This window comes from Aphelocoma coerulescens, chromosome 1 (genome assembly GCF_041296385.1).
Source record: "Aphelocoma coerulescens isolate FSJ_1873_10779 chromosome 1, UR_Acoe_1.0, whole genome shotgun sequence".
Taxonomy (NCBI): domain Eukaryota; kingdom Metazoa; phylum Chordata; class Aves; order Passeriformes; family Corvidae; genus Aphelocoma; species Aphelocoma coerulescens.
This window is the reverse complement of record NC_091013.1, coordinates 103401862-103422912: the sequence shown is the minus strand read 5'-3', so window position 1 is coordinate 103422912 and position 21051 is coordinate 103401862. Positions and strand designations below refer to the sequence as shown.

At 39.5% G+C, this 21051-nt stretch overlaps 1 protein-coding gene across 13 annotated transcripts in view; it reads right to left on the bottom strand.

The window, feature by feature from the left end:
• BBX (BBX high mobility group box domain containing) overlaps positions 1-21051 on the bottom strand; it is a 153462-nt gene that overhangs the window by 120437 nt on the left and 11974 nt on the right. Inside the window, exon 1 of one of the 13 annotated variants that reach the window (XM_069022172.1) lies at positions 16250-16328. The exons of the other annotated variants lie outside the window; for them this stretch is intronic. The gene's annotated coding sequence lies outside the window, so the exon portion shown is untranslated. Of the gene's footprint in view, positions 1-16249; positions 16329-21051 lie in introns of those variants that run through there. 13 annotated transcript variants of the gene reach the window in all.

The following is a 21051-nucleotide window of genomic DNA, read 5'->3' as shown; positions in this document are numbered from 1 at the left end:
AGGGTCGGGCTGCTTCTGCTGCTTGCCTGTCCCCCACGTTCCTCAGCAGCAAGGCTGGTTTGTATCATTAGGACAAGCGTTACAAAATCCCACAGAAAACAGTGATATGTAACATTCTAAACAAACGTGAGCTTGGAAAACAAAGCCAAAAAAATACAAGGGAGCGTGGACTGACTACCATGAGAGCCATCAGCCAGTGTTTCAAAGTAGTAATTAAAATCTGTAACAGGAAACAGCATGGCAGTGGATCTTTCTAACACTCGCAGAGCCAGGATCTGATCTCTACCTCTCTGCCAAAAGCAAACAATCCCCCAGCATTTCAGGCTTTTCTACATGAAGCTGTGGAGGTGGAACACTGCATGGTTTTTACACTTGTCTTGCCCTTTTTCAGGTCTGAATGTTTTGCCCCATTAGCTCTGTATGGCAAGATGCAGAGTGTTTTGTACTGGTGGGTACAGAGCAGATACAGGGCCAAAATAGAACAGTAGATCAGTTTAAGCAAAGTTCTTAACGCTTTCAAAAATCCCATCTGATGGCATCTACATTATACTGACAGGAGAATAGAAAACAGAGGCAAGGTGGCCAACCAATTTTATTCTTACCACTTCTTTCATGTATTTTCTCTTGTCTGCTCGGTATAGGAACCTGTAGCATGTCTAACTCACATCTGGAAGATTCCATTCCAGATTATGAAACCCAGCAACTTCTAAGAAAGCATTTAATGACTCCTTTCAAATTCACTGTGCTTGTTCACTTTTTGACACTGTTTCAAAGTATGTCCTATATTCAGTCTGCAGACAAATCCAGAATGAGCTAGAGACATAATCACACCTCTCTCCTGGCCTCTCTCCAAAGCCTGTGGCCTTCATTTCCAGGAGTGGACAGACAGGACCCATGCCTTTGTCTCAAGGCTTCCCAGTTCACAGCCTACCTGTGGTGACTGCAGTTACACTGGATCCTCAGGCTGTAAGCTGAAGGTCACTGATGCAGACATACATCCTTATCTACAGCTCCTCGAATGGAGCAGTCAGCTCCGACAGAGCGGATGCAAAGCCTCATTGCAGCAGGATCTTCAGGTGCTGCAGCAACAGCACAATAGCCACAAGGAGACTAAAGGCAGCCTAAATCTAAGCATGCAGGCTAGGCCAGCCAGCATATGAACAGCAACACACCACATCCTATCCACCTTAACATCAATGCCATTTCTGCACTAATGTCCCTGTAGTCTGGCAGCTTTAACCCTTTTCAATCATAAACTGAGATACTAGTTTCAATCCCATGAGTAGTTAATGGTTCTTTTTGGGGGAAACTGTTAGCACTGGAGAGATATACAGCTGCTTCCTTACTAAGGAAACAAACAGCTTAAAGCCAGAACTGTATCAAAACTGCAAATGTGATTTACACACTCAGCTGAACAGATTTAATGAGCATTAAAACCAAGAAACCACAGAACCTGCACGGAATATTGTGCTGCGGTGCTCCGTGGACCAACAGTAGACAAGGTGAAAATGCAGGTAAGAGCTCTTATGAGGAAACAACTAAAGAGAAAAAGCAAAGATACTCCCAAAGCTTTTCTGATATTATTATTGCTAGATAAATGCCTGAGCTTCTCTTCAAATCAAAACCAACAATTGTACAGCATCACTCACAGCTCTGGGAGTCCATAACACCTGAGATAAATGAGCTCACAAGCCCACCACCAATCTCAGGGTTATTCTGTGTATTTCAGAGAAGCTGTTTCCTACCTGCTGTATAGAAGAGATTCTACAGCAATGACTGCTGTTTTCCCCCTGCTTCTCAATTTGATACTCAGTTTTGAAAGGGCACTTCTTAGTCCTGACCAATACTGGACAGGTATGTGTTACTACAGTGTACAGTGCACAGTACAGCCTCCCTCCTCATTACTTCTTCACTTCAGGTACATCTCAGAGAGTATTTCACTAGATACAGAAGAGCAATCTCTGACCCTCTTTACATGACAGACAAGGACAATTTATTCCAGCAACCATGAAAGCAACAGAAGCACCTTTTTTTTTCTAAAAAAGTACTTTTAGAAGTAAATAAATATTGTTATGACCATTGTTATGAGGTTAACTAACAAATAACTTAAGGCACATCTTTAACAACAAAAGTTTCAGTCTATCTTGACTTGGTAACAAAATAAAACACTTTCTCACATCTTTTTAAGTAACTTGCTATTATTTATTTTGCAAATAACTTTAAAGTATTCTGAAAGACCCTCCTCTACCAGCCAACTTCAATCTTTTATTATTAAAGGCACTTCATCCTTAAGATGACATGCCATACAAAGGAAAAGCTGGAAAGACAGGCTAAAGTATTGCATTGTTTTCAGTATAAAAAGCTCCATTTCTTTAACCCTGCCTTTCTGTGCAGGAAACTTCCTTGAGAAACTAGAGTAGCATCTGCTTGCACTTCAAATAATTACTCTCTGCTCCTTTGTCTCTCCTAAGTCTCCTTGACAAGTACATTTTAAAATCAAAGTTTACCATTTCAGTAGGATTTCACAGCCAGGACTGTTAAAGTCATGTTATGCCACCATTCTTGTCAAAGCGAAACAGTTTGTGCGTAACACTACCAGACAGACTTGTGTCATTATCTTTGCTGACTGGTGTTATTATCCTGTCCAGAGGTCTCCAACTGCAGTATAGATACAGCAGTACATGAGCAGTTTCTAACACTGCAGTCGCTACTTCCTACAAGGCTGCAAACGGAACTAAGAAGATTAGTCCACTAGTAGGCTTACATTCATTTTTCAGGCATCTGTATCATCTACAAGACAATGTTTTAATGTTTTTAAACTAATTTTTAAAAAGTTGAAAACCCACTACTTTAAATTGTGTATATATATAATAGCTTTTTTTCTCACAGAGAGATACAAATTTTTTTGAAGCTTGACGTGGTCAAAAGGGATCATCCTTTAGCTACTCGACAAAAAAACTACTTCAGAAGAAGCCATAAGGAAGGAAGTAGCAAGCACCTACAAAGCACTCTTGTGCTTTGAACTCATTCATACACACTCACAAGTCCAGGCATCTTCAGTCTAGCAGTTACTGTTTTAAAACTAACTTCAAGTTTTGTATTGCTTAAACTACAGTTGTCAAAATAAATTTCTATGTGACAATTTCTCACGTCTCATTCCCTATATTAACAGCAGGTGGAGATTAGGCACCAAACTGTCTCTACGTGTATTTAAAACAAGCCAAGCCAGAGGTGGTTTGATCACACATTTACTCACTCCATCAGTTTATCTACTTTGTCCTGAACTGACATGACAGGATGACTTTTCCTGGCTTGTTGCTCTGGTACTTTACGAGCATTAAAATTACTAAGTAAGTGACCAAGATGGAGAAGATCTGGTCAAAGAAGACAGAAAGGGGAAAATTAACACTGACAGCCTTCAGCCAGGCAAGATTATTCTCCTGCTATATAGCAAGGAAATACAGCAGCAAACAAACAAATTGATGAAACAAACAAATATCTTGAGAGTATGCTTAAAACACTCCAAAACTTAACCTGGAAGTGACTATCAGTGAAGACAGCCAAACAATTCTCCAATCAAATCTGCAATTTCAGTCTACTATGGTAACCTTGCCTTCTGTAAAATTAACACCAGAACTGTGCTCACATACAGAGTATTGCAGCAATACTAATAAAGTAGCATCTGCACTGAAGCCCTACATTTTACTCCAATTCCATGAAGAAATACAATTTTAATTACTAAATCTAAACAAAGTCACTATTCACCTCAAAATGGATGCAATCTCCCAATCCAATGCTTATATAACACTGCAATACCACACAATTAATATAACACTAAACAGATACATTAATTCATAAAACATTCCAGAAAACATCAACAATCTGTGTGTTCAGGAATAGCAGAATCACTGTTTTTATGATTCCTGGATCTCAGCACTTCTTCAAAGGTGTATCAAATATTTTCCTATATGCACATGTACACACCAGTGCTTTCTGAGCTATGCAGTACATTAACAGCACATTTCCATCACAGAAAGCCACTGCCCTGTTACCTACTGCACACACCCACACATCTCAAGCGTCAGAAAAACTTCAGGTAAAAACGTCATACCTAAATAATGCACGAAATACCCAAGCCAAAAATCCTACCAACAAGCAGCATGATGTCCCTTCTTATCCCTCCCCCACACTGTTATCCTGAGAAGTTAAATCCCAGTTCTTCTCTGCCATAGGTGGAAGGTACTCAGATACTACATGCAATGTGGCAGAATAAAATCCTATCACTGTTGCCCCTGTTTTAGAATTATGAGAATAAGTTACTGGCAAATTTACAGATGCAGAACTTTACTTCTCACAATGTAAAATCATGTATTACTTGTAGCAAAAAAACCCCCAACACATTTACAGTATCAAAGTTTATTAAAATTAGGAGGGTTTTGTCTAGTTTTTGCTTTAAGAATGACAGCTGTTCTTCATGAGGTTAAAATGCAACCCAAACTTTTAAAAAGAAACTTCCATTAGTATAATCTTCTCTATTTTCTAGTTCTATCAGAAACAATTTATTAGGACATATACTTCTGATTTCCAAAACAACAGTTTTTTTTTCCTTGATGTATTGCTACAATATTTTGTAAACATATTCTTAAAATAACATGCAAAGACTCAAAGGGCAGTTGAAAAGAAAGACATTTTACTCTGCTAATTTGCATCAAGTTTTATAGTTTCTATCCTCCTTCCTAAATGGAAAACTAATTGTGATAAAACATTAAGCCCAATTAGAAACAGCCACTACACACAACTATTTATTTGAATGATTTCCTTTATAGTATGTGTAATTGTTTTTACAGAATCCTCTAGTGTTTGGGCCAAATATTGTCATCTTTTCTGCAGGGAAAAAATCCCCACACTCCCTCCAGTTTCACATCCCATTCACTAAGTACTTCACTGAATTCAAGCCCCAATACATATAAAAATAAAACTTTCAAATTGAACTTATTTTAGTGAAATGCTGAAAAACCATTACAGCAGCTTGAGTTCTGCACTCAGGATACGTTTGTAATTTTCTTCAGGTTTCAGTATTAGCTTGCACATTAGAATGCCCAAGTTGGGCACATATTTGTACATTAAGACAGTGATCAAGTGCCATGTTGAGACTTGAGCATCAGAACTAGAGCTCAGGTATTTGGAGCTCGATCCCACTGGTAATCACTTTTGCAAAAATTCTGAAGTTTAGTTTTGTTTGGGGATATAATCTGTGACCTTTAGATTTCCTGTTACATTTAAGGTCCAAAAACCTGACAGACCTCTGTAGGCTTTTGGAAGAAGTTGGAGAACAAAGTGGGCAAGCTTCAGAAAATGGGGAAGTGACCTAAAGAAATATATTTTGTCTGCATCTGTGGACAGCTGGTGGCTGTGCCAGCCACGGCAGGAGATGAGATCAGTCTCTGTGGCAGCACCGAGTGAGAGAGGGAGCAAGCATGGAGGAGAGGTCAGGTCCCTGCAGGTGGGTTGCCATCCCATTCCTGGCATATTCAGGTTATATTTTCCTCCATAAACACGCTTGCTGGAAAAGTGAGCAGGGCAGCAAAAGCAGCAGGGAAATAGTTTTCATTCAGTTTTACTTAAGAGCAAACCCTGCCTGACCTTTAGCTGTCCTTATGCTGCTTTAACCTATGGCTGCTCTGCCACCTCCACAGCCTTCCCTGCTCTCTGGGGCAGAGGGGGCCAAGGCACCCAGCCGCGCCCCAGGGTGCTCACAGGGGTACATCAGCACACATGGTGATTTTGGCAACAGCTGGCCTGGCACAGTCATCCCTGGGAAGCAGAGCTGGCCCCAGCCAAGGCCACCACAGCTGTGAGCAAGGACAGTGGACTCCTCCCTGGAAGCATGAGGAAAGGGGGGGGTTGTGCCAGCATGAAAGCACCATAGAAATACAGTAGCCAACATGAAAATCCAGCAAATAAAGTAAAATATTCAACTATCTCTATGGATTTGTGAGATGTCACCCAATCTTTAGCTGTTCTTTTGTTTTATCAACAATTAATTCCTCTGAATAACTGCAAACAAACTGAACTCAAGGTGCTTCTGCAAAGCAAAGTTTGCAAACTGCAAACTCGCTTAAATAAAAACAAAGTGTCATTTCATCTCCAGTAGTAAGTGCTGCTTACTGTTTCATATACCAGAGCAAATATCTGCAAAACATCCTTTGTGAGGATGTCCACTCCTGTCTAAAGACCTGACATTAAAGACAGACATGTGAATCAGTGCCTATTACATGGTCTCGTCTAAAAGTTTCTGTTTTGTCCGCATATTATCTAAAACTAAATGAGACTTTTTTTCTCATTCAATTAAAAAAAAAAAAAGCATTATTTTATCCTCTGGTCTGTTGTTTTCTCCACAGTGTTTGTGTGGGACTCAGGGTTAAAAGAAGTTTTTACTATGCAACACTTCACTTTATTGTAAGAGAACACAAAACAGATTACCAAAAGTCAAAATCCGTATTTTACTTCAAAAATGCAGCTCCCCCCTCCAAAAAAAAACAAAACTCCAAAACCATTTTTTTTCCTTTTTTAGATTCTAGGTTCACTCACCAGAAGTTAATTCAGTATGAGAAGTACTGATTTATGCACACAGAATTACAGCAGACCTCTTCATCCAGAAAAATCATACAGGTTCCTTGCATTCAAGTCTAAAGTACATGTGTGGGGACACCACAGAAGAGGGTGGGTCTCTTCCTGCCACTCCAGCATGAATGCAAGGAACGATTCCAATCTACATGCAGATAGCTGCCTGTATAAATACAACACAGTAACAGCAGTAATATATACAAGCACTTTTGGGGTTTTTTTTTGCTTGTTTCTAACTGACAGGAAGAAAAGGTTTAAGACAGCCTACTCTTTACCAAAGGAGGCTTTATGGATCCCAGCCGTGTCCTTGCTCTATATGCAGAAGAGCCACAAACACTATACTTGTCAGGGTACAACACTGGCTTGCCAGTAATACAAACTCTCCTATTCCTGCACTTGTCCTGCACCCCTTAAGTTAAACACAAGTTAGCAGTAAGAGCTATTGACACAAAAACCTCCACTGTGAAATGCAGCTGCTGCGGGGCTGACCCACTGCTTTTCTACCACTGCATTTTGAACTGCAACAGAGAGGTACAATGGCCCATAGGAGACCATAAAACTCCCAGATGCTGCTGTTAAACTCTAGAGAAGCCATCAGCTGCATCCCTGCATCTCTCAACTGGCTGACCACCATTGCTGCTCTCTGGGACCCTGCCTGGTACAGCCCAGGAAAAGGAAGGAGAACAAAAACAACTGTTAGCTTTGGTGCTGGAAAGACCTGAGAGTGCAAGTGCGCTCCTCTAGGAGGAAGAGACTGCTGTAATATGTGATCTGCTCGAGTTCAACATCTTCTCCAACATTTGCATTTATATCGAAGTGATTCCAGTATTGCAATTTGATCTTCTGCTTGAGCAAACATATGGCCTGTGAACTTAACAGCATCACTTGTAAACCAATGCAGTATATAAGCCACAAAGACACATTAACTCCTTGTCAACAGATACCTATGTAAATCTTCAGCACTCTAATTGTTCTATTAGGTTTTTTAATGTTACTTTTTTAACCAGAGAGTGGAGGGAGGGTTAGGGAGAATGTTAAACACAGCCTCGATACTAAATGGGCTGGCAAACACTAGATACTTTAGATAAACACAGGTAACTTGGTCTCAGTGCTGAGACCTTAACACTTACTTCACTATTTCACATACATTGCCAAGGACTCTAGTTTTCAATGACAGCTTTTTTAAGGAAGGGCAGAAAAGCAGGGCAAAAAGCCTACCCTGAGCACCAAAGGCAGTAAGCTCATCCTCCCCTGACTCCCCCACTCCTATAAAACCCAAGAACAAGCCCTTTAATAAGCAGATCTTATCCCCAACTAGTTTTCACTTTCAACAACAACAAAACTTATTATCAAAATAAATACCCAGTTAATTGAATAATCATTTCCCAAGAGAAAGTACTGTTTTCAACATCCAGTGCTCTAAAAGAAATCCAAATCCATAAACAGGATTTGCAACCTCCTAGTGCAGGGAGAGTTGTTGCTGCAGCCTAACCAGATCTCGCCTCTTGAAGGAACGTCCAGGACCTGCCCTTGTCTCGTCAGCACCAACTGTCAGTGACTGGCCCCAGAGACTCGATAGTTTTGGTAACTCCTAGATACAGCAACCTCATTTAAACCAACTAATCAAGTACCAGGAACTCTAAGTGCAGCAGCCCAGCCCCACTCTGCATGATCTAACCTCCCCTTACTCAATGCAAGTTAAACTAGAATGCACAGAGCTCCATGCTCTCACTGCCAAACCCCTTCTTATCCTTGTTCTGCCTTATTGAAAGCACACTTGGGTAACCACAAAACCATGTAGAGACATACTCTTAAGATTTCAGATGATGCCAGGTTTTATCGATATGCATTTTTAAATGTTACATTTTAGCAAGGTGTTTCCAAAAAGTTGATAATAAAAAAATCTTTCCACTTTTTCTTTAAAAGATCCCTTAAACCAGATCTCTAGACCTCAAAATCCCTCAAATCAGACTTGGGAAGGAACTCTTAGCTTTTTTACTGAAAAGGCAGTATATATTTGCCTGTTGGTCTGGCTGGACTCTTTCTTGAGTTGGGCATTTACCAGAGGCCAGTGATGCTCTGCATTCCCAAATTGGTCCTGAAGAAGAGAAAGCACTCAGCACCTCGGCAGGGAATGTGGTGGATGGGACAATTCCAATTGTCCCTGAATTAACCAAAGTCAGCAACAGTTGAGGCATTTAACACAGGGTTTGGCAGACAGGGAGGGAAGACCCTGGGCTTCCTGGAAGAAGATACTTACATTGGAGGGGCACATGCCCTGTGCAGTCCTCTTCACCTGCCACCTCTGTTTCCTTTAGTAATACTGTGATTAATCTGGAGTTATACAGCAATTGCCATCAATAGCCAAACTATTCAATAATTTTTACTAAGCCTCCCAGTTCACTATAACAATTTTAACTACACCACAAAGCAGGTATCTCTCATGATCATTTATTTGCCACTGCTGAGAAACACCATCCCCCAGCATCCACAGTTCTCTGGAAAGCTACTCCTCTGCCCAAAGGGATGTATGTCACTACACATTCCAGAGCCTTTTCCTGTAGTGACTGTGTGGTCAAATTAAAATGAGCTACTTGCACTACTCTTTTTAACCCTGGTATTATCATGATCACTGACTTCTTGCGCATAAAGAAAGTTAAGAATCAAACTTTACCCTGACGCAGTGGCCTGAACATGCAGCAGTAGCAAACTGTCTGCAAGCCACATTAAGGTCCACATTTGCAGCATACTGGGACTACGCTTAAAGAACACTGTTGAACACAGACACCACAGTAATACACGATCTCCCATCTTAAAGTCTGAAACGGATTTTTTTTTCATCATATTTACATAGAGGTACGTGCGGTTTTTTCAACTATTTCACATACATTAAGTGACCCACTGATTCTGAGTTGCAGTGGAAGCGAGGCATCTATCTCACTTGTGTGACTGAAAATTTCAAACAGAAGTAATGACAGATATAGCTGAGCTTGCTCCAATAAGCAACAATTACTTAATAATCCACAGCTGAGAGTCCTGATCCTACTGGTATATAACTCTGTAAATCATGCACCTTTTCAACTGCATTGAACAAATTCGAGTAGTATACTCATCAAATGCCAAATCATTGATAATTACTTTCTAACCATTATTTTAGGATGTTTATGTAAGAACTAGAATTTCTTTCAAATTAGAGGCAAATGAAAGGTGTCACCATTGGAAATGCTTAGAATTTCAAAGTGAAAATTCTGTTATCATCTGAGTACAGCCAGTAAAATTACTCAGGTCAGCTCTAAACCCAAAGATTTTTCTAAATTTCAAGCATTCCTACAAATAGGGGTATAAAAAGAAATGTTTCTGAAGCTCACATATTTTGGCAGGAGAATGGCTTATGCTGCTTCTTTTTGGCAGCTGCTGAGAACACTCATCTCTATCTCCTCCCATCACCCCTGTCACTAGTGGGGTGTAGGTATTTTACTGGACAACACACACTAGTGCAACAGTTCTGTAAATCAAGAACACTTAAAATCAATTGTGTAGCAAGTTCCTTCCATCAATACTATTTCATATACAGGCATAGAAGGATTTTCACTTCATTCACCTTATACTGCTATTACAGATATCCCCATAACACAGGCTTAGAATCTTTTCCTACATCATAAGGACAAGTAATTGACACCAAGAAGCATGGAAAAAAATTTCTTATGAGAGTTGAATTATTTTTACTCCTAGTATCTGTCTACTGATTAAGAAAGCTACCTAATCTCAGTTTCACCTTAGTCCTACTGAATTGGATTGTCTGTCCACATAAACAGCAGTGTTCATGTTCCCAAAGATACCTGGCTAATATACATATTTGTCCTCTCATTCAAAAAAACCAAAAATGAACATTAGCTGATTTAAAGTAAAATCTTGTAACACAAATCAAAGAGATTCACAAGTCTCCAACCAACACTTTGTGGTCCACTGAATCAGAGATAATCACTTCATCTTATTACTGCTTCTTCCAGTGTTACTTCTGCCATCTAAAACCCTCAAGTCCATGGATTTCTAAGGCAGGCCAGAGAGATTTTTTAAAAATGAGACTTGGAACTCAAAGTGCAAGGTTAAGCAAGCATGGGGATATAACCACAGGTCTCAAATCATGCTTTTGAGGAGACATACTTGATTAACCCCCTTGCTCTTTTGCAGTGCTTTACATCTTTCACAGAATGTTTCAGGAAAGTACTGACCATCAGCAGGTACACAGAAACAAAAGCAAGGAAAGTGCAACAAGAACTCCAGCAGCCTAAATAAAGACTGGGGCACTGGGAAAAGAAAATATAAAAGTTTCAGCCTTATGTTCTATACACTAGCCTACACAGTCTCACTAGTTAGGATAAGCTACTTCAATTATTGTCAATAATCCCCCAATACTTTTAATGACATTTTGATTCTTCAGTTTCCAAGTATCTATTCAGCTTCACTGAAGCAGCAGAGAATTCCTTCACTTTGGCAGCTCCTCAGCCCTGTGTCCCACCTCATGATCAGCATTACCACAGAGTGAACATGAGTTTGCAAGTTAGAGATGCTCACTGCCAGTTTGTTAAACTGTGAACCTCATCCACCATGAAGTTCCTGAATGGATTTACCCCTATTCTCCATTCACAGTGACATCGCACATTATAAGCAAATTACCACCACCTACTGAAAATAAAGGTCCTGTTTTGTTGACAAAGTAAGAAAGCTTGAATTTTCTGTCTGGAAGTAAGATTCTTGAGGACAGAATCTTCTTCATTTGCCAAAATTATTCAGAAGTTTAAGAAACACATAGGTGGGGTTTTGAAATTTTGGCCTAACTGGCTTATGATCTGAATGCATACCACTAGCAAAATCAGTTACCTTTATAATAAGTTATATATATATATATAAAAATAAAACTTTAAAATAAGTTACCTTTATTTTCCTTCAGACCATGTAGTGGTCTAGTATAGAACAGTTAGCTCCTGCCACCTTGTGGGACTTCATGGGTTTCCCTGAAAGCTTGGATCATCAGTAAACTAGTGAGTTAAAAAAAAAAAATTAACATTTGGGAGTTACTTTTCTTGTGATTCACCCTGGTGAATGTTAAAATAAGAGAGAAATATTTATGGAGAGGGTATGCCATTTTGAATATTTTCTGGTTCATTATCCCTAGCATTGTTTATATAGTTGAACTGCTGGATTTAGTAATCTTATGGAGGGTGTTTTAAATATTTAAATATCTGTCAAGAATCCTAAGTTTTGGAAGCTGATGCGTCCAAGTTTAAAATAACATTATGATCAAATACTTGTCACCACTAGCAAATTTCACATATTTGAAAGATATTCTACACAGAAATAATCCAAATTTAGACTGAAAATCCTTGCATTCCAGTGCAATTTTGAAACCAAATAATAACCTCAGTCTCATAAGAATTATGCATATGCTTAACTTTTAATATGGTGATAACATGTCTAGTTCTCCCAAAAGATCTGATTCCATGTATTTACTTTTAAACTCCAATTTGACTTCTTGTTTTATGTTTTTCCTCTCCTCATCCAATCTCCACCTCTATCCTATATGGCCAACTTAATGAATGATTCAAGTTCTCCAAAGAAGAGTAAGACAATTGGAATGGAAAAACTTTTTCACCATAGTAACAAGAAGGTGAAGATGCATGGATCCTCATCCTTGGGTCTTACATGTTGTCTACTGCCCCTCTGACAGGTAACTTGTCACACCCACTTTGTGGAGACACAAAAGATCACAGCAGCTGCAATCACTGGAAAGGGATGAGGTTCTCTTTTTGTTTAAGCCAAAACTCTGCTGCTCCAGATATCAAAACTGAAAGAGCACAGAAAATTGCAGATGATGCTACTCCATGAACCTGATCAACAGCCTCAATGAACCTGCTCCTGTCTATTCTTGGACTCGAGTGATTTGTTACAGATGCACAAAAATGCAAGAGCAGTTAGGGAGCACTTCTTCCCCCTTCATCATCCCACAACTGCTTCAGTGAACTAGGGAGATCTATCATGCTGTGTACTTGATGCCAACTGCAGCAAACTTAACTCCTTGGAACTTCCTTCTGCTAGAGAAAAGACTGTCAACGCACTTGAAACAGGAACAGTTCTTCCTGATGTCAAAAGCAAATCATCTCTACTAAAGGCCTTGGTAGTTCATAAATTGACTCAAGAACAATAATTACAGATCCCCAGCCAAAGGAAATACAGCAATATAGTCTTTTTTAATCCATAAACAGAATGAATTTTTGCTCAAGACTGAAACAGTAACAAAATGTCAGGCTATGAATCAACTGGCACAGCACACCTAAGGAACATAAATTGTATGTTCTTAAATAAAAAGTTTCAGGATCTCACTAGCATCCTATGTAACTTCAGAAGTGAGGTTGTCTCTGACAGCCATCATATTCCCTCACACACAACCCCTTATCTCTTCTTAATATATTCATAAGGTCCTAGTAGCCACACAATTAAGTTACAAGGCAAAGCTCATAGGTGTCCATGACAATCTCTGACCACACCTCTGCTCCAACACTGAGAATCTCTCCCAGACTAAGGTATGTCTGTGTCCTGACTGTCAGGAAGGCACCAAAACATTCCTCTCACAGCTGTCCTTACCCATCCTAATCTCCACTACAGGAAATCCAGACAGACAAACTGGTAGGGAGCTCTAGAAGAGTCAGCAGTCTGGATCATGAGGGAATCAGAACTGCAGGGCATATTCTACCTGACCCCAAGAGAGGCAGCACCTTGCAAGGACAGGACATGCACCACTATACCTCACTGTGGGTGTTCAGAGTACAGACACCTCCTTACCCACAGCTTATTTGCTTCAGATTTTTCCCTGCTCTGGAGTGCCCTGATGTTATGTCAGTCTCACTGTAACTGCAGACATGTATCTAAGAGCCACCTTCAGTCCTTGGCTACAGAGAAAAAGAAATAGCATGCTCTAGCAACAGAATGGATGAGATCCAACACCCACTGCAGGTCTCAGTAACAACATAAAGCATAAGAAATAAATACTAGGACCTTGCAAGAAATTTCACTTGATGCAAGTGAATCATATCCTGCCATATCTTTTTATTTTCATTTTATTTCTCTACTACTCCTATATTCTGCAGTGTTACTAATCCAGCAGGAAGATCTCTGAGCTAACTTTTTGCATGTCTACATGTCCATGGCAGTCTAATTGCAGTACCAGAGTGTTGAGCTAGTACCTTATTCTTCAGGATGCTTTGAAACCAGTGGAAGCATAAATACACTTCTCATACCCTGACTAGACATCCTCTCCTTGGTAAGTGCAGCTCAGCTCGACCTGACAAAACAGGACTCTCAAGCAGCAGCAGTCTGGAAAGTACCTGATGATTTTTCAGTTCTTCCTCAAAGTATTGCACAGTATTCTGAACACCAGCAGCAAAAACTGACCAGCATTAACTTTGCTTGAAGTTGTGAGTTCTCCAAGGAGACAGAAACATCTGGTCCAGGTCAAGGAAGAGTCACGACATGGCTTGAGCCTGGTTCCCATCTGAGACTACTACTCCCAAGCTGTCAGGATAAAATTTGTTTTACATTTTCTCAGAATATTTATTTTTTTACAAAAACATTATTTGACTTTTGCCAACCTTTGTTGAGGGAACTTTCCAAGAAGTTATATAAATTAATTACTTTATTCATGTACTTACTGAAGAAAGAAGTATTTAAAAACAAACAAAAACCCACAAAACAAAACAAACACTAATGGGCCACTTACTCCTGTTTTTTATTTTATCTATATTCTTATTGATCTACTTTCATTGTCAACTGTTTAGCCTTACATTTTAAGGAGAAATAAGGAAAAGTTCTGAATCTAATTGTCTTATTTCTTGAGAAACACCTCTAAAAATGACCCAGGTCACAGAACTTACAAACTTCTGTACATAGCCTGCTTTATGAGATTTCCAAGAGGAACCTCGCTGATTCATAAACCAGAATACACAATCAGATCCATCTTCACCATTGTTTCATTGATGCCAAGCCACAAGAGCTTACCCAGAACTGTGCACGTGCCCAAGAATCTGTGCCAAAATGTCTCAGAGCAGGATCAGGCCCCTGTAAGATTAGCTGCATGTACAGCTTCAATTCTGCAACTGCAGTAGCTCAAGGAGACTGCTATGACAGAGGCATTGCAGTAATGGGCCCTAAAATAATCAAGTATATAAAGATCTTTGTGCTCTCCACAACTGAAGCACAATTCTTAAAAATGAATGAAACAAAAAACTTTTGTATTTGTGAAATAAAAATCAGTTCTTTGGACGACAAGCAGGACCAGCATTCCTCAAGCCAAGCTCCTTAAAACCTATAGGCTGTTTTCCCTTTTTTTTTGTTTTGTTGGGGTTCTTTTTTAGAATTTGTTTTTCAATTGTTTTGGGGTTTTTTCTTGCAGACAGAATTACTAGAATAAAAATATGTTTCTCATCTCTCTCAGATAAAAACTCTGCAAGGCCCCTGTCGTAAGGATAAGCCCAACAGAGGAAAAAACTCAGTCCAAAAGATGCAAGTTTGTTCACATTTAAAAAAAGGTCAGCAGTTAAAAAACCAGCGCTGGCTGGAACTGTAGAGCAAGGATAGGGGATAACTCCCTTGGGATCTACAGATTCACAGTATAGCATACAGATAGTTGGATTTGAAACCAGAAGGTGAACAAGATATTAAGAATTTTCTGTAAATCAGATTCTTGTATGATCAAGACTGTGTACCAACTGAGAAAACAGAAGTTATTTAAAACCCTAGGTGCACACAAGGCCACAGTTCTGAACTGTACTAGTCTAAGAAACAAAAGCACAAGATCCATGGATTCTCAGTCTAATCTGCTCTGAAAGACAGTCACTAGGTTTGCTTGTTACTGACCTAATATGAAACTTCAAGTTCCAACTTGGGACCTGAATTACAAAGTACCCCACAAAACCCCACACTGCCACAATGCTGACCTCCTTCCAGGCCACTTGTGTCAATCCTTAGAGCAAGAAGCTCTGGCTGAAGAGGTGAACACACTGAAATATGTAGGTAGAGACAAAGCCTGACTTTATGAAGTCCTTCTGAGCAATAGGACATTTTAGGTCATTCTTAGAACCAGCATAAATATGTTTCTATCACCTTCACACATCTTGTACAACAAACAAAACATACCCATGCATCTTTGAAAAAGTCATTTTCAGAGACTTAGGAAGAACAGATGGCAATATTCACACAGCATTACATTAAGAAGAGACCTTGGTGTGGAAGAACAAAAGACCAGGCCCAAAAGCTCTGACCTGCAAGGATATTTTCCTATCAGGCGGCACAAGCTCTTAGATGTCGAAGAAGAATCCTCAACTGAACTTGGATGCTAACAGATTTCTCAAGTCTGTAAGATCACAGTTACTTAACCAGTAATCTACAAATCGACAGGTAACAGTTCACCACCATTTTTTCACCTTCCAATATGGGAAAGTAATGTGCATAGGGCAGGTATTCGAGTAACAAAGAGGTAGTTGGTATAGTAAGTTTAACAGTCACGTAAAAACTTGCAGGAAGTTTATGAATTCTGTACTTTATTCTGCCACCAGTCATCTGGTCTTACCTGAACATCCCTGAGTCTACTCTGCAATCTGCAAAATGGAGGTGGGGAGCACTGGTTCTGAAATGTTTGTAAAATGTAGTTAGTTGATGCCTGCAAAAGCACACAACAGAAGAGCAAAGTGTTATTATACCCTAAAAACATGCTGTTTAACAAAATATGTTATATATAAATGACAATACTACCTGTAATCTACAACACACACTCTTAAAAGATTTTGTTTATACATCTGTTTAGAAAGTTAATTGTTTTGATTCTCTGGTAGGATGAACCTGAGATTCTCTCTCCAGAGAAAGAAGCAGGCCATCTTTTTCTAGATCTTCATAATCAAACAAAACCTGAGCCTCAGTGTAGAATTTTCCCCAAGTATTATAACACAACTACAATTAATGCAACTGCCATTTTACCCTATGACACGGCTAACAAAAAACCCCAACTAACAACTGTGGATGACTCTTCTCAACTTTCTGCCCTGCTACTCACTACCAAGTTTTTCTTCCAGAGACTGCACAACACTTAACACGGGAAGAAGCCATAACCATTCCAAGTTTGTAAATGGAGAAACTGCTTTATTTGGTCTCCATAGCTGAAAAGGATGTCATGGCATACTCTACCTTTATTTTAAGGCTACCGCACATTTCAATCACATTTGTAAAACTGGGAAATTCACGCCAATCACCAGTGTCATTATACTGGTAAGTACAGATGATCCTTCAAGAAACTTCAGTGAGATCCATGAAGATTTTCTTACAAGTCAAAATTTATTTCCATTGAAGTGTATAACAAAGTTCTCACTGAACTCAGCATGACAGTGATTACACCTAATGGGGTGCAGCTCCTGGGCAACAGTATAGCTCGTTTTTGGATGGGAGATGGGGGAATCACACATATGGTAAGCTGCCCCCATCACTTTTGGTGTGTGGGAGAAGCAGTACTTGGGGAAGTGACAAAATCTGTTTTGCAGACAGTGCATAACATGTATGATACTTTGCAAAGGACATTCCTCTGCAGTTTACCTTACACAAACTTGGAGTGCTCAGGCTAAAACAGTGCACCTGCTTTTCCACTCCCTCTATGCTTGGCTAGGGCCACCATGAAAGCAGACTGCTTGGCAGAGACACTACTTTGGTTCAGCACTAGCAGAAATGCTTCTGGTTCCTCAGTTTAAAACTGTTCCAAAAAAAAAAAAACTGGCCCATCATCTAAATATGGACTGCTGGTTGATTATTTCACTAAGTTAATCTATCTGACTAACTCTCCAAAGAAAGGGAAAAAAGCAAGTCTTAACTGCAGTGATGGGACACCACCACCACCATCACCGACTGCCACCTCTTCCCCTGCCCTCCAGCAAAAATAAAAAGGAGTGAGGGTGTCTCATTCTTCTGATCAAGTGCTACCGATGTAGTTACAGCAATGTTTTAAACACACACTGCTCCTAGCCGGTTTTGCCACGATCCCCCAGACTAACACAACCAAATTCTGTTCAGCAGCCTCAGTGAAATTACACAAGCTCACATCAATTCTGATTTCAGACCAAAGTGAATTTTACATCCAGATTTTTTAGCCTGACCAGTAGCCCATTTCAATGTAACCTAGCAGGAAAACATTGCTAAGCACATGCAGAGTAACAGGTTTCTCTGAGACATTTCAGACAGAACACTGTCAAAGATACCAATTCTCCTGATAAAATCTTGGCTCCAATACTTATTTTCTGAAAGGAAGGAAAGCCTCAACATTTCACATGTCTAAGGGGGAATGTGGGGGGAAGAAGCAAGTTAGGACAAGAATAATTCAATCCTATGAAAATGCAGTAATTATAAAATCAGACACATTGTAGAATCACAGAATGGTCTGGGTTGGAAGGAATCTTAAAGATGACCTAATTTGAACTCCTCGGCCATGGGCAGGGACACCTTCCACTAGACCAGGTTGCTCAAGCCCCATCCAGTCTGGCCTTGAACACTTCCAGGGATGGGGCAGCCACAACTTCTCTGGGCAGCCTGTGCAGCTGTCCCATCACAGTAAAGAATTTCTTCCTAATATCTAATCTAAATCTATTCTCTCTCAGTTTGAAGCCATTCCCCCTTGTCCTGTCACTACCTGCTCTTGTGAAAAGTCCCTCTCCATCTCTCTCATAGGCCACATGAGGTACTGGAAGGCTACTAGGAGGTCCTCCCGGAGCCATGTCTTCTCCAAGTTGAAAAATTCCAACTCTCTCTGCCTATCCTCAAAGGACAGGTGCTGCAGCCCTCTGATCAATTGCATGGCCCTCCTCTGGACTTGCTCCAACAGGTCCATGCCTTTATTTTACTGGGGATCCCAGAGCTGGATGCAGTTCTCCAGGTGGGGTGCCACAAGAGCAGCACAGAGGGTGAGAAGCAAAGCATTCTGCTGAAATCCTTATGTTAAACAAAAGCTAATTGTTTTAGGGCAGTTAAAAACCTGAATGCTTCAGCAATAAATAGCTCCTATTAAAAAAGTTGCCTAAATATGTGACTACTATATTTTCTTACTGATCTTGAATCAAACATAGTGAAAATGAAAATGACGACCCTTTCAGGATGAGTGATTCATCTTACTTTGGCTTGTTCTCTTAAGAGTGAGAAATACTCAGTAATTTTCCCGTTTTGTTTTTTTAAGGAAGGTTTTCTTTTTATTTCTTTATAAAAATTGATCATTTTATACATTTGCAACCTGCAATAGCATTTTGACCTTTGCTTCAATTTTCTTCTAATTTCTATTCAGCTTTCTAATCTTATCTTTTCATATTTAGTTATACTAGTCACAATTACTGCTGAGACTTTGAATACCCTATACATTCATACAAAAGAATATAGAAAAACAGGACAAAGACAGGACCATGAAACCTATGTTTGCACCAGGGAGTGAAGGCCATAAAACCACTTCTTGAAGTGTGTAACTCCTCCTTTTTGGGTGGCAGGGGCAAAACTGAATTTGTACACAGTTTGTGTAACTGTATTATCAGGCCTCAGGCACACTCTGCATTGCTGAGCACAACCCTTCTCCTACCTGAACTCTAACTCTGCATTCCTTAATGGTCACAAATACTGCTATACGGTTCCCCTGCTGCAGAAAAAACAAGTGGAGCTGCAGAGTCAATACATGTTATCAAGCTCTTTGACTGCTCAGATGCTATTAATATTTTGGTAGGGTGGGGGTTAGAATTCCTGTCTGGCACAGAGTTGCTATGGCATATATACCAATTTTTTCCTTATATCTTTTCCATCTAATACATTAGCAATACATGCAGCAACCAGGAACAACTTGGTTTCATGTTTTGCTTTCTCTCACCAGCAGTGCTAGATTCCTTCATGCATGCTGTAAAGTACCCCCTCAACCATTAAAGTCACATTCACATGCCACTTAGTCAAAAGGAAGGCTTGTAACAGCAATTTTAAAATAATTTTTTTTAATGTTAAGTACATATCTGTATAAACAGAGATCTGTTGATCTCTATCCTTTAGAAGCTACAGAAGAGTCTAGGACCCACAAAAAAAAAAAGAAGATTAATATGGCCACAGTGTTACCTAGTGAGCTACTCTGCATTCCTTAATGGCAGAAGATACTGCCCAAGGCATCTGCTATTAAAAATAGGAACTGGATAATAGATGCTAAAGTCATCTAAAAAATATATATTCCTCTTAACAGAAACAGATACTGTTACAAATGGACTCTTTCTGAACAAAGAAATCATATCCACATTTTAGATGTTATTGTTGCTAGATGTATTTTAACAAAAAAATACCTAATTGCAATTTGCCTTTAAATTATTACGAAACAACGTTAAATTCTACTGTAACATTATGTAACTCAATTTATATTATATTAAAATAAATTGCAAATGTTTGATGTCAAAACTGTAAACAAAGCTCAAATACTCAACAGGGAAGTCTTCCCTGAAGTACGAAGAACAAGTATTAGGTTTAGAACTAAGTTACCTGAAACTAGTACCTTCCATTGCACCTGCAGAGTCTTTGCTTCATATGTTACTTAATGGCACGTCCTGTAAAGCTGGGAAACTAACTGGGAATTGAAAAAGTAAGATCATTTGTTTTCCCTCTCATCTGAGAAAAGAAAGAAGTTTGAGTTCTACTGGTTCTAAAAGCTTGCATTTGGTTAAGCAGAATCAGTTACCTTATTAGGGATAATACTTTACTTTTATTTTAAGTGCAAACTCTATTTGCATCTACTTGTGTGTTTGTGCATGAGTGTGATTTTATTAAGTAGGATATTTTTAAAGGCCATAATTTAAAAAAGGCATAATTTGTCATGTCCTAAATAAAAACTTTCTTAACTGTTGTAATCTAGATAAATGCACATAGGCCATGAAATCACTTAGAAAGTGTGCAGGCATACGGTGCCTGCTCTGAAACAACAAAAAAAGTAGTGCCTAATTTAGTGTAAAGGCTATATTTAGCAACATATTGAAATGGTTGTCTACCAATAGAGACTGCTTCTGAAAAAACAAAAATACCAAAGCAAAATGAGATTACAAGCACCAATTCAAACCAAGTGTTTATTGACCAAAATCCTGATTTCAATCAGTTCAGTAGGTATAACTGGAATTTAAGGCAGCAGACACGTGAGCGTACATACACGGGGGCTCACAAGGGCCAGGAATACGAGGCATAAAACCCTCCCTGCTTCCAACATGCCTGCCCCCACTCTCTCCTTCAGCCCTGCCTCAATCTCTGCAAAGCCTGTTAGAGCTCCACAAACACCATCCCCCACTCAAAGATTTTTTTTTTCCCTTTAGGATCCTTGAATAAGAGAAACACACACTG